The 13,143-nt window shown below is 38.4% G+C and overlaps 1 long non-coding RNA gene across 4 annotated transcripts in view; it reads left to right on the plus strand.

The window, feature by feature from the left end:
- Positions 1–73: 73 nt before the first annotated feature.
- Positions 74–13,143, plus strand: part of LOC144377099 (uncharacterized) — a 44,667-nt gene continuing 31,597 nt past the window's right edge. For 2 of the 4 annotated variants that reach the window (XR_013437765.1, XR_013437768.1), the window contains exon 1: positions 74–901. This is a non-coding gene — a long non-coding RNA (uncharacterized LOC144377099). The remainder of the gene's footprint in view (positions 902–13,143) is intronic. The other 2 variants (XR_013437767.1, XR_013437766.1) reach the window with 2 other exon arrangements.

The following is a 13,143-nucleotide window of genomic DNA, read 5'->3' on the forward strand; positions in this document are numbered from 1 at the left end:
GCGCTGCCAGGCCACGGACCTATGAGCGAGCCCCAGGCGGCCTTCAGGGAGGGGCGAAGGGAGCGAGGTACGCCCTGTGGGGCGGCCTTCAGGGCCGCCCGGAGGGCCGCCCCGGGGTCTGAAACTCTGAGGGCGGCATGGGGGCCTCCCTGGTCCCTGCGGGCGGGCAGTAGCCGGAGCCGCCTGCAGCCTGGCGTCCCTTTGGCTCTAGCCACTGGGGCGCTGTGGGCGTGGCGGTGTGCAGTCACGTTTCGGACTCGAGGTCGGGCCTCCGGACCTTCCTGAATTCTGTGAACTGGTGTGCCTAGGAGGGACACCGAGGTCAACCAGAGGACCCACACGCGAGTTCTCGACGCGAAAACACTGGCTGTGGGGCGCGTCCTCTGAGCCTCAGTTTGCTCAGGTGGTGGCTATTGGGGGCGGGTGCGACCTTCTGAGGTGAGCTCTCCAGGCCTGTGGTCCCCCCTGCAGCCGAGCCAAGGCTTGTCCCTGTAAACAGAAGCAGCACCCCGGTGGCGCTACCCCAAACTGGTGCCCACCAAGCGACCACGGTGTTTGTCAGCCTGCACGTGGGCCTGTGTTGGCAAAACGGGTTGGCCCGGCAGCTAAGGTCTAACTAGAGAAAACAGTTCCCCTCGTACCCTGTCGAACTGTACCTTATTGCACACACAAAATTTCTTTCCCAGTTTTTCTGTTGTAAATAACCCCGCGACTAATATCCTTCTTTCTCTGTGGTATTATTATTATTTAGGATACATTGCTGGAGTGGGAATTACTGGGTCAAAGGATTTAAGCTGCCAAATTTGCCCTCCAGGAAAACAGTTTGTATTCTCACTACCAGTAGATTACAGCACGCTTTTTGTGAATTTTGGATGTCAGCGGATATTTAATGCATTATCAGGTGGGTTTGGTTTCGGTTGTGTGGGTTTTTCTCTTTGTTTTAGTTTTGGTTTAGTACTGGGAATTGAACCTGGAAGCACTTTACCATTGAGCTACAATTATTTTTATTTTGAGACGAGATCTCCCTAAATTGCTGAGACTGCTTTGGAATTTGGTGATCCTCCTGCTTCAGCCTCCCTAGTCGCTGAGATTATGGGCGTGCACCACTACCAGTGATGAATTTGTTTTTGATTCACAATATTGGACAGTAATCTTGGGTTAATGGCCACTTATATTTATTTATTTTTTGATCATAGCATTTTATGGGAGTTAATACTTTGTGATTTAAGTTGTTCTAACACTTCAAAAGCTAACATCAAGCTGGATTTTTAAAACTGGTCAGTACTTGTTGAATTGTCTTGAGATCACAGCTGATGACAATAAAGGGTCTATAGCTGTTTCCACAAATATTTGCTAGCTAATGTAAGTATGCCTTTTTGTATGCTAACCCAAACTTAATTTTAAACTTATAGACGATCAGAACTCTGTACACTTCAAGGAGAGGCATTTTCTGATCCAGAGTGGTCAAAGCCAAGGATTGTTTTCTAGCACCCTCTAATACCTCCCCCTCTGTCCCTTCTGATAACAGAATTATTTGGTGTAGATAGTGACATTTTCTATGAAATGTAAATAAAAATAACCTTAGAAAACTGCTGCTTTTATGGATCTAAAGCATGAATTTGTATAAAAATGTGCTTTGTAGGTAAATGGGAACTTTAAAGCCCCTTAGGCCTCTTCTCATTAGACTGTTACTCCTGAGCCCCTCCTCTATAAGAATTCTATGTCCCTAGTTACTAACTTCTCATATCCCCTTCTTTGCCCCCTTTGGTCTTTCACAATTCTCTATTTTATTTCCTTAACAGGTTTATGTCTACCTCCAAGTAGGTGGTTTGTCACTATGCTGGAAAAATAAGGTCCCTGAGGGCAAGGACCTTCCCTAACTTGTTTATTGTAGTGTTCTGATATGGGTTAGGTGCTATTTTATCACTGATAAAAGAGCCCTTAGTTAAAATGTTAATTGGTTTGCTTCCTAAATTGACAAGTTTACATTTAAATTTGCCTATTCTAAGAGTTTTCTAAAAAAATTTTTTTAGTTGTTTTTGGACCTTTATTTATTTATATGTGGTGCCAGAATCCAACCCAGTGCCTTTCCTTACACATGCTAGACAAGAGCTCAACCAGTGGGTCACAATCCCAGTTCCTATTTCATTCAATGAAAGTGTATAAAGGTTAGCAGACGTCACACTATATCATTTTTTTCTATGGCCTCCCCACCCCCAAATAATAAAGATTTAAATGATACAAAACTTTCCCATCTATCCCTTCAATTTCCAGCCCAGTTCCCCTTCTTGGAGGTAAACATTCTGAACAGTGTTTGCTTTGTTTTGTTTTTGTCAACTTCTACATTGCCATCTGTCTGCTTCCCTAAACTGGAAGTTCTCAAACTGGGGCAACATGGGAAGGGAAATTCTCAGTGCACAGTCCCAGAACTTTGAATGCTTGGCATCCTCACCCACAGTGGGTGAGGTAAGTTCCCAACAAATATGTAGAATGATGGGGGGGGGGGAAGTTGGTATTATTTTTTATTCATTCTTTTTAGTTATACATGACAATAGAATGCATTTTGACATATTATACATACATGGAGTATAACTTCCCATTTTTGTAGTTGTACATAATGTGGAGTTACACTAGTTGTGAGTTCAAAAATGAACATAGGAAAGTTATGTCTGATTCATTCTACTGTCTTTCCTATTCCCATCCTCTCTCCCTTCATCCCCATATATGTGTGTGTGTGTGTGTGTGTGTGTGTGTGTGTGTGTATGTTTATATTTTAGTTGTAGACGGACACAGTGTCTTTATTTATTTTTATGTGGTGCTGAGGATCAAACCCAGGGCCTCCCACATGCAAGGCAAGTGCTCTACCACTGAGCCACAACCCCAGTCCCCTTTATTCCCTTTTGTCCAATCCAATGAATTTCTGTTCTTTCCTCCTGCACTTAACATGTGTTAACATTGGTATATCAGAGATAACATTCAGCCTTTGGTTTTTAAAAGCCAGTATTTTTTAAAAACTCAATGCTAGAGGCTAAGGTGTAACTCCATGGTGAGTGCTTGCCCAGCATTCTGAAGGCACTGTGTTGATCCCTACTCTTGGGTGGGGATGGAACCAAAGGTGGCACACTCCAGTACTCTGTGATAGAGCCGCTTCCTAGAGCCTTCCTGCATGATTTACTCTTGCCCACACCTGCATGGACTGTAGAACTCTCTTAACTTATCTCTTTTCTCACACCCAGAGCTGGAATCAAGTTTTATTTGTCTTTTGAACTCCTTCCACCAACCAGGATTGTGCTTTGGACCCCAGGACAGTGCTTCATAAATGTTTCTGGAATAACTGAAAGAAGATCTAGTAATCCTTAAAAAAAAACCAGTGTCATAATGAATGAGAAATCAGGCCCTGCCTCCTCAGCTAAGCACATGGCACAGTGTTATGGTTTAATTACAGCAACATCCTAACTGAAATTTTAAATGACTGTTCTGATTTTTAAAATTTCATGCTCATTGAGTACAGCACACACTGTACCCAAGAAAGGAGTTACACCCATTTGCACCAGGGCATATCTCAGTCAAATTTCTAGTTTCCTTCCCTACCCAATGTTGTTTCCAGCTGTAATGTTGCTAGGCAATTTTTGCAGAATCCACATGCTTGTGGTAGTGTTGTAATAATTGAGTCACAATTTTGCCTCTAGCTTTGGAGAGAACAAACTTAACCTGTTTATCCTGATTAGATCCATGACTTAGCAAGTAAAAGGCTTTAATGCCACTATTGTTAGCCCACTGACTTTCCTTGGCAGAAAAATAAGCAAAATTCTTGCCCTGAAGATTTGTAATTGAGATTTCTAAATTATCCTAAGCACTTTAAATATATATAGCACATGAATATGTTTGCTTACTAATATAAGCTTTGTTCTTTGTATGAAATCCTTCAGAACTAAGAACTAAATTTTTTTTCAGTGATGTAGAGTCTCTAGGAATGTTTCATAAAATTAATGGGGGCTTTACCCAAAGCTGAATCTTTTCTAGTTTATGCTTTTGATTCTAGAGAAATAATCAGTTCATCTCAAAAGAGCCTACTTGATATATTTATAATTAAAAAGCCACATTGGTCAAAATCTCACATTTTCACTTGAAAGGCAAATAATACACAAAAAAAATATGTTCAACTGTCTTTCTTCATCTTCCTTATCTTTACCTTTCCCCTTCTGCTTGTTCTTTCAACAAACCTCAGCTTTAACTGCTACCAACTGCCAGTTGACCTCAGGAATCCAGGTCACAGGCTAGAATGTGGCAACTCCTAGCACTGCTCCTGTTTGACTTCTCAGGTATAGATTAGATTTCTCTACTTTGTCACTTGCCTTAATACCCTCTGATGGATGAGGTTGTTTGACCATTTTACTAAATGTTCATCAGCTTATACTGAAAGTACAAACTAATCAAAATCAAATTCTTCCCTAGATGTTCAATGTAAAATTAGTATTATTCCTTACAAATAGTTAAGTATATGCTAGAAATATGCTTTTAATTATAGCAGTGTTGTTTGAGAATAATTTACATTTGTAAATTACATTTGTAAATTATTACAATTTACATGACTTTACAGTCAGTAAATGCAACATGTGACTCCTTATATCCCCCCCAAAATTTACTTAATATGAATGGACAGTTTTGCACACCCAGCTAGGATAATCAAATCAGAACAGAAATGATACCAATGTAAAGGTAACCAATTGATAGTTTAATGAAATAAACATTTCTTGTAATGTCTGAATCTTCAGGGACTATTAATATACTATTTCCTAATATTTATATAAGATAGATTAAGGGCAGATTTCATTATATCTGTTAGGTATGGAATGAATATATATATATATATATATATATATTTTTTTTTTAACTAGGGTTTGAACCTAGGGATGTGTTACCACAGAACTACCTCTCCAGCCCTTTTTATTTTTTATTTTGAGATAGGGTCTCACCAAGCTTCTGAGAACCTGATTCAATTTTTTTTTTCTTTGCAGAGACTGGCCTCTAACATACATCCTCCTGCCTCAGCCTCTGAAATCACTGGGATTATAGGTCTATGCCACCAAGCCTGGCTCACTTATATGGTTTCTATATTAAAATTTGAGGATCTGGGGGCTCTGGTTGTAGCTCAGTAATGAGTGCTTTCTTTTTTGTAGTTCTGCGTTCAATTCCCAGAACTACAAAAAAGAAAAGTTTGAAGATTCTAATTCAGTTTTTGCTTGGAGGTCTTAAGCTAGGAGAGACCATGCTAGGGTATTTTAAAATTGTGTCTGTACCCGTACAAAACCTTGGCTATAAACATCCTTATTAGTGAAAGGAGCCCTCAAGCTCCTCCTGATTATTTCAGCAGCTCTCAGCCTCATGCAGGCTCCTGGTCTTGAAAGACTTGATAGTCTGCTACAGTCAGGCAATGGATGATACTAACTGTAAGACCTTTCTCAAGAGAAAATACCACTGACCACATCATTCCTAGATAAGAGAGGAGTTTAAAACCAACATATTTTAAAACTATGCCTCTCTGAAGCAGCTATTATGCACAATATTTGCTATTTAATGACTCTTTTGGAATGGAATCAAGTATATTCAGAGAAATCCAATATTTCCCCTTTTTCCCTTTCCAGAGGCAAAGGGCTACTTTCCTCTGTACTTTAATGAATTTAAATAACTGAAAAGATCACAGAAATGTCATAAACGGGGAATCATGAGTGTCCAACAGAATTGCAACCGCTCAAAAAACATTCCGATAATTGATTAATTGACTGTCCCCTGGATTTATGACATACACAGGAAATTACCTAGATGGTGGCAATGTTGTGTGATTATTTAAATCAGCTTTGTTGAGATGATTCTTGCCAGTGAGTCAAGGGGCTCTTTCTCAGTAGGGGAAGGAAGGGAGAAAATACAGACATCTCATGCTGGTCTTTTGTTAACAAGAGCAAGTATGTTTGGAGTATTGCTATGTTTTGATGACTAAGTGGTGAGTCAAGTCTTAAAGTTCTGTAAAAGGCTTTGTTCTGCTCAGACAGGATTGAGAGATAAGCTCATCTAGTGACTAGCTGGTTAGAGAGCATCCATTTGTGTGACATGTTCAGTCACTTGGTATTGTAAATGTGTACACTGAAGAAAACACTGGTTCCTAAGTGCAAAAATCAACTCTACTTGACAGTCATCTGTTGAGTGTCTGCCATGTTCAGGTACCAACCTTAGCCTATCAACTGCATATTCCCTTAATGCTGGTCAGTATATATATATATATATATATATATATATATATATATATAAACATTTTATATATGTGTGTGTGTGTGTATATATATATACACACACACACATATATATAAAATGTTGTTAGTGCTACAAAGAGTGGGGATGCTTTGGAGAGGAGAACATTTTAGTGCCAACTATGTGAAAAATACTGCATATTCATCCTTTTTTTGGTGGGGGAGAGGGAGGTGGATGGGGAGGCAGTGTACTGGGGAGTAAACTCAAAGGTTCTTTACCACTGAGCTACATCTCTAGCCCTATTTATTTATTTAATTTAAAGACAGAGTCTCCCTAAGTTGCTGTGGGCTTTGTTAAATTGCTGAGGCTGGTGTTGACTTGAGATTCTCCTGTTTCAGTCTCCAGGGTTGTTGGGATTACAGGCACCATGGCACCCAGTGAACTCTCTGAGAAGATTTTTTTGTTTTTTCAGGTACTGGGATTGAACCTAGGGGTGCTTTACCCCTGAACTATATTCCCCAGGCCTTTTAATTTTTATTTTTTTTGAGACAGGGTCTCCCTAGTTGCTTAGGGCCTTGATAAATTGCTGAGGCTGCCTGAACTTGCGATATACAATCATAGAACTGGCATTACAGAGACTGTATTTCTAAGACTGTATTACTGTTGGTTTAGGACCTGGTTCCTCTTACCCCAGCAAAAATGGAGTAAGATGAAGGGGAAGAATTAATTAGAGACTTGATGAAAGCAGAATCACTGGACCTTGCTGGTGGACCTGACTAATTAGGCAGTGTGATGGCTAGAGTCCCTACATGAAGGCACACTCTTGATGAAGTAGATCCAGAGGGAGCCAGACTTGTATGACTTTTTTGCCCCATCATAAAACCCAAATGTATTTTAAATTCTCGGATCAAGAAGAGAGAATGCAAAGATTGATATTATCCTGTGTTCTGCAGACTATGCATTATTATCTACTATTGGGGTAGATATGAATGGTACCTTTTTAAAAATATTTTTTTGGTTGTAGATGTACACAATATCTGTATCTTATTTATTTATTTATTTATTTTTATGTAGTACTGAGGATTGAACCCTGTGCCTCATACATGCCAGGCAAGCACTCTGCCACTGAGCTACAACTCCAGTACCCCCCTTTTTTGATCCCAGAGATGCTTAACCACTTAGCCACATCTCTACCCATTTTTTTATATTATTTTGAGAAAGGGTCTTGCTAAATTACTTGTGCTGAATTGCTGAAGCTGGCTTTGAACTCACAGTCCTCTTGCCTCAGCCTCCCACATCACTGGGATTACAGGCACCACTGAGCCCTGCTGAATTGGTACCATTTTTAAAAGATTATTTTGGTGATTTCTGTCACAATTTAAATATTCACACTCTTTGGTACAGCAACACTACTGAAACATTTGTACAGATTTACAAAAATATGTAAAAGAATGTTTACTGTTATATGATTAGTTCACCAAGTAAATACTTAGATATCCCTTTGGACTTGGCACCTTCTGGGCACTAGGAACACAGCAGGGATGCATAGGAGTCCTTACCTTTTATTTTCCCTTTTTTTTTTTTCCTGATAGTTAGCCTTTTTTAATTTTTTTAAATCTTGAGACAGCGTCTCAATAAATTGCCCAAGTTTATCTTGAATTTCTGTCTTCCTGCCTTACCCTTCTGAGTAGCTGGGATTATAGGATTAGCTATGGAAGTTCCCTAACATGCCTGCAAGAATCTTTACTTTCTTTTTGCTTTCTTTGTTTTTCTTTTGGTACTGGGGATTAAACCCAGAGGCACTTTACTTCTCAGCTATATCCCCAGCCTTTATTTTATTTTTTTATTTCTAGACAAGGTCTTGCTAAATTGCTGAGGTTGGCCTTGAACTTTCAATTTTTCTTTCTCACCATTCTGGTATCACTGAGGCCAGTCAGGAATTCTAACTTTCATAACATTTTCGAGGCAACCAGTATATTACAAACAATACATAAGTAAACAAATGCACAGTAAGTGCTGTTTAAAAAAAAAAAAGCAGAATAAGGATTAAGAAGTGGTGAGATGGAGGAATGCTATTCTCCTCAGAATAGCACTTAAGTAGAATCCTGAATGAAGAAATCAGCCAAATGGAGATCGTGGTTATAATACAAAATTGCAAGCCACTCAAATGTCCATGACATACTAAGTAACTACATTTTGCAAAGTAATGAATCAGAGCTACTTGTACAAAATGAAAAGATGTCCATAACATAATCAGAAAAGTTGTAAAAGTATATGATGATTACATTAAAATACAAAAACAAGAAAATCAACCTGAAGCAAACATTTACCACAGAAAAATGTGAAGAAATACACAAAGTTGTCAAAAGCTCTGACTTGTAATGGATTGAATGAGACAAAAATAAGTCAAAGTGCCTGAGTGCTTATCAAAGAGAGAGCCAGAAACAAATCCTAGTTCTCTCTAAAACTGGATAAGGCAGACAAAATTATAGCAAGTTCTGAAGATTTGACATGATTGGAGTGCTCCTTTCTTTCAGCTTCCTTATGCCTGAGACCTTCCCTTTCCTCACTTCTCCACAAGTCTTTCCCACCCCTCCTCCCTCTAGCTTTATTCTTGGGAAAGAACCCTGCACTTTTTTTTCTCTTAATTTGTTTACTTTATCTGACCTGGCCTTCCAAGTCAGTCTCAGACAAGCAGCTTTGTGTTCTGGCTGCTATCTGTGAAGAGCTGCTGATAAGCAAGAGCTTCCTGGCCCCTGCTGGTTCATAATAGCCTTCCTTCCAAGAAAGTGCAGCTAGAATGTTAGAATTGTGAGCAATATTCCCACTCAGTGTTAACAGGATCACCTGCCTTCCATTTAATGAGTTTGAAGCAGCCAGGCTTTTGTTTTCTGCCCATCCCTACTCACCTTTCACCATCCACTCTGATAACTTCCAGGGCCTTTAGGGTTGTGATACTTGCCAGTCAAATCCAAGAAACAATAGTACACAGAAAAATTGTCAGTGTAGAATAAAAACATGTAAAATACAAACAAAAGGCTAGGGATGTAGCTCAGTGTAGGATACTTGACTAGCATGCATGCTTCAGGCCCTGGGCTCAATCCCCAGAGCCACAAATAAATAAATGAAATATTATTTCTGACAGTTATTCATTTCTAGGTAGACAATGGTATAATCAATAATAATTCTGCTTCCTAGTGTTTCATTTCTTATTGTCTAGTTGCATTAATTAGAACAACATCAAGAACAATATTAAATCAAAAGGCTGAGGATATAGCTTAGTTGGTAGAGTGCTTGCCTTGCATTCACAAAGGCCCAGTGGGTTCGATCTCCAGCACTAAAAATAAATAAATAAATAAATAAATAAATAAATAAATAAATAATAGAGATGTCTTGGTCCTGATTCTAATGGGGATATTAAGAATAACATTAGTTTTCCAGGCACATTGGCACATATCTGTAGTCCCAGAGACTCTGGAGGCTGAAGCAGGAGGATAGCATGTTTGAGTCCAGCCTCAGCAACTTTTTTTTGTTGTTATTGTTACCAAAGATTGAAGCTAGGGCTGTTTAACCACTAAGCCATATCCCCAGCCTTTTGTTATATTTTATTTAGACACAGGATCTCACTAAGTTGCTTAGGGCCTTGCTAAATTGCTAAAACTGGCTTCGTTGTTTTTTGTTTTGTTTTGTTTTTTCTTTTTAGTTATACATGACAGTAGAATATATTTTGACATATATACAAGGAGTATAACTTCTCATTTTTGTGATTATACATAATGTGGAGTTACACTGGTCGTGTATTCATATATGAACATAGGAAAGTTATGTCTGATTTATTATACTGTCTTCCCATTCCCATTCTCCCTGCCTTCCCCCTAAACCCTCTGGCCAATGTGGTGAAACTTCACACCCCTCCTCCAGCACTGTGAGTCAGCATCTGCATATCAGAACATTTGGCCTTTGGTTTATTTCACTTAGCATGATAGGCTCCATTCCATCCATTTACCAGCAAATGCCATAATTTCATTTTTTTTTAATATTTATTTTTTAGTTTTCGGCAGACACAACATCTTTGTATAAGGATGGAACCCGGGCCGCATGCATGCCAGGCAAGCGTGCTACCTCTTGAACCACATCCCCAGCCCATAATTTCATTTTTTTATAGCTGAGTAATATTTTATTGTGTATATGTATCACATTTTCTTTATCCATTCATCTGTTGAAGGGTACCTAGGCTGGTTCAATAGCTTAGCTATTGTTAATTGAGCTTCTGTGAACATCGATGTGGCTGTTTCACTATAGTATGTTGATTTTTAAGTCCTTTGGGTATAAACTGAGGAGTGGGATAACTGGGTCAAATGGTGGTTCCATTCCAAGTTTTCTGAGTAATCTTCATACTGCTTTCGAGAGTGGTTACACCAATTTGCAGTCTCACCAGCAATGTATGAGTGTGCCTTTTCCCCATATCCTTGCCAACATTTATTGTTACTTGTATTCTTGATAACTGCCATTCTGACTGGAGTGAGATGAAATCTCTGTAGTTTTTGGTATATATATATATTTTTTTCCAATGGACATTTATTTTATTTATTTATATGCAGTGCTGAAAATCAAACCCAGAGCCTCACACATGCTAGGCAAGCCACAACCAAGCCACGATCCTAGCCCCTCAGTGTAGTTTTAATGAATTGCTAGTGATGTTTTGAACATTTTTTTCATGTATTTGTTGTTCAATAATATTTCTTCTGTGAGGTATCTATTCAGTTGCTTTGCCCATTTTTAATTGGATTATTTGTAGTTTTAGTGTTAAGTTTTTTGTATTCTTTATATATCCTGGAGATTTATACTTTATCTAAGGTGCAGGTGGCAAAGATTTTCTCCCATTTTGTAAGCTCTCTCTTTGTGTTCTTCATTGTTTCCTTTGCTGTGAAGAAGCTTTTTAGTTTGATGGCATCCCATTTATTGATTCTTGTGCTTTAGCAGTCTTGTTGAAGAATTCAATTCCTAAGCTGACATGATGGAGATTTGGGCCTACTTTTTCTTCTAGTAGATGTAGGGTCTCTGGTTTAATGTCTAAATCTTTGATCTACTTTGAGTTTTGTACAGGGTGAGAGATAGGGGTCTAATTTCATTTTGTTACATATGCATTTCCAGTTCTCCCAGCACCATTTGTTGAATAGACTATCTTTTCTCCAATGTATGTTTATGGTGTCTTGTCTAGTATGAGATAACTGTATTTATGTGTGTTTGTCTCTGTGTCTTCTCTTCTATACCATTAGGCTTCATGTTTGTTGGGACCAATACTATGCCATTTTTGTTCCTATAGCTCTGTAGTATAATTTAAGTTCTGGTATGGTAATGCCTCCTGCTTCACTTTTCTTACTAAGGATTGCTTTGGCTATTGTGGGCTGAGGCTGGCTTTAAATTTGTGATCCTCCTGCCTCAGCCTCCCAAGCCACTGGGATTACGTGCATATGTCACCGTGCCCAGCTGGCCTCAGCAACTTATCAAGACCATATCTCAAAATTAAAAAGAAATAAAGTGGACTGGGGATGTTGCTCAGTGATAGGAGTGTCCCTAGATTCAATTCTAAGTCTCACACACACACACAGTACTATTTGTGTGTGTGTGTGTGTGTGTGTGTGTATGTATATATATATATATATATATATATTAGTGTGCGTGTGAACATTCACAGGATTTATATCTGTATTATGTTAAAGAAGTATTATATCCCTTTAACACATAATGTTTTTTTAAAAAGATATTTATTTTTTAGTTGTAGTTGGACACAATACCTTTATTTTGTTTACTTATTTTTATGTGGTGCTGAGAATCGAACCCAGCGCCTCGCACATGCTACACAAGTGTGCTACCACTGAGGAACAACCCCAGCCCTAATACATAAATTTTTTTTTAAACCTGTCTACAATTAAAAAATACTTATTTATTTATTGTTATGTAGTGCTGAGGATCAAACCCAGTGTCTCACACATGCCAGGCAAGCGTTCTACCACTGAGCCACAACCCCAGCCTCTAATACATAATGTTTTTAAGGAACATATATTAAATTATATCAAAATTTTAATATTTCTCATTATTCTATTTTTTACTCATTTTACTTATTTATGTGGTAAATTGGATTAATGGATTTCCTTATACCATTTTTTCCTTCCTGAAACCAACTATACTTAGTCAAGTTGCTTCAAAATATACTGAAAAATTATATTAATATAGTTTTAAGGTGTTTTGCATCTAAATTCATAAATGACATCCATAATTTTTATGTTGCTCAATGTAAGATTTTGGCTTAAAACACAGAGCCAGCCTGGTGGCCCTTGCCTCTTTCTTTCTCCTTTCTTTTTCCCTTTTTTCCTCCCTCTTTCTCTTTTTCTTTCTTTTTTTCTGAGTCTGGGTCTCCCTTTATTGCCCACATTGGCTTGAACTCCTCTACTCAAGTGATCTTCCTGCCTCTACCTCCCTAGTAGCTATGATGACAGGTATAGTCAGCATGACCTTCTTCCTTCATTCTTTTTCTATCCTTGGAACAGCTTTAGTAGTATTAGAATGATTACTTCTCTGAAAAGTTTGAAAAATGATGCTCACCAACCTATCTAGATTTATCAGGTTTTATTGTTTGTTTGTTTTTGGTATAGCTTTTAACAGCTTTCATCCATGATATGTGTGTGTGTGTGTGTGTGTGTGTGTGTGTGTGTGTGTGTGTGTGTGTGTTGCTAGGGATATAACCCAGCACCTTGCACATGCTGGACACACACTCTACCACTAAGCTACATCCCCCTAGACTATGTGATTATTTATCTGTTTAGATTTTCTATTCTTCTAAGTCCCTATTGGTAATTTACATTTCCTTGAGTATTATCTATTTCATTCATATTT

This window comes from Ictidomys tridecemlineatus, chromosome 4 (assembly GCF_052094955.1).
Source record: "Ictidomys tridecemlineatus isolate mIctTri1 chromosome 4, mIctTri1.hap1, whole genome shotgun sequence".
Classification (NCBI taxonomy): Eukaryota; Metazoa; Chordata; class Mammalia; order Rodentia; family Sciuridae; genus Ictidomys; species Ictidomys tridecemlineatus.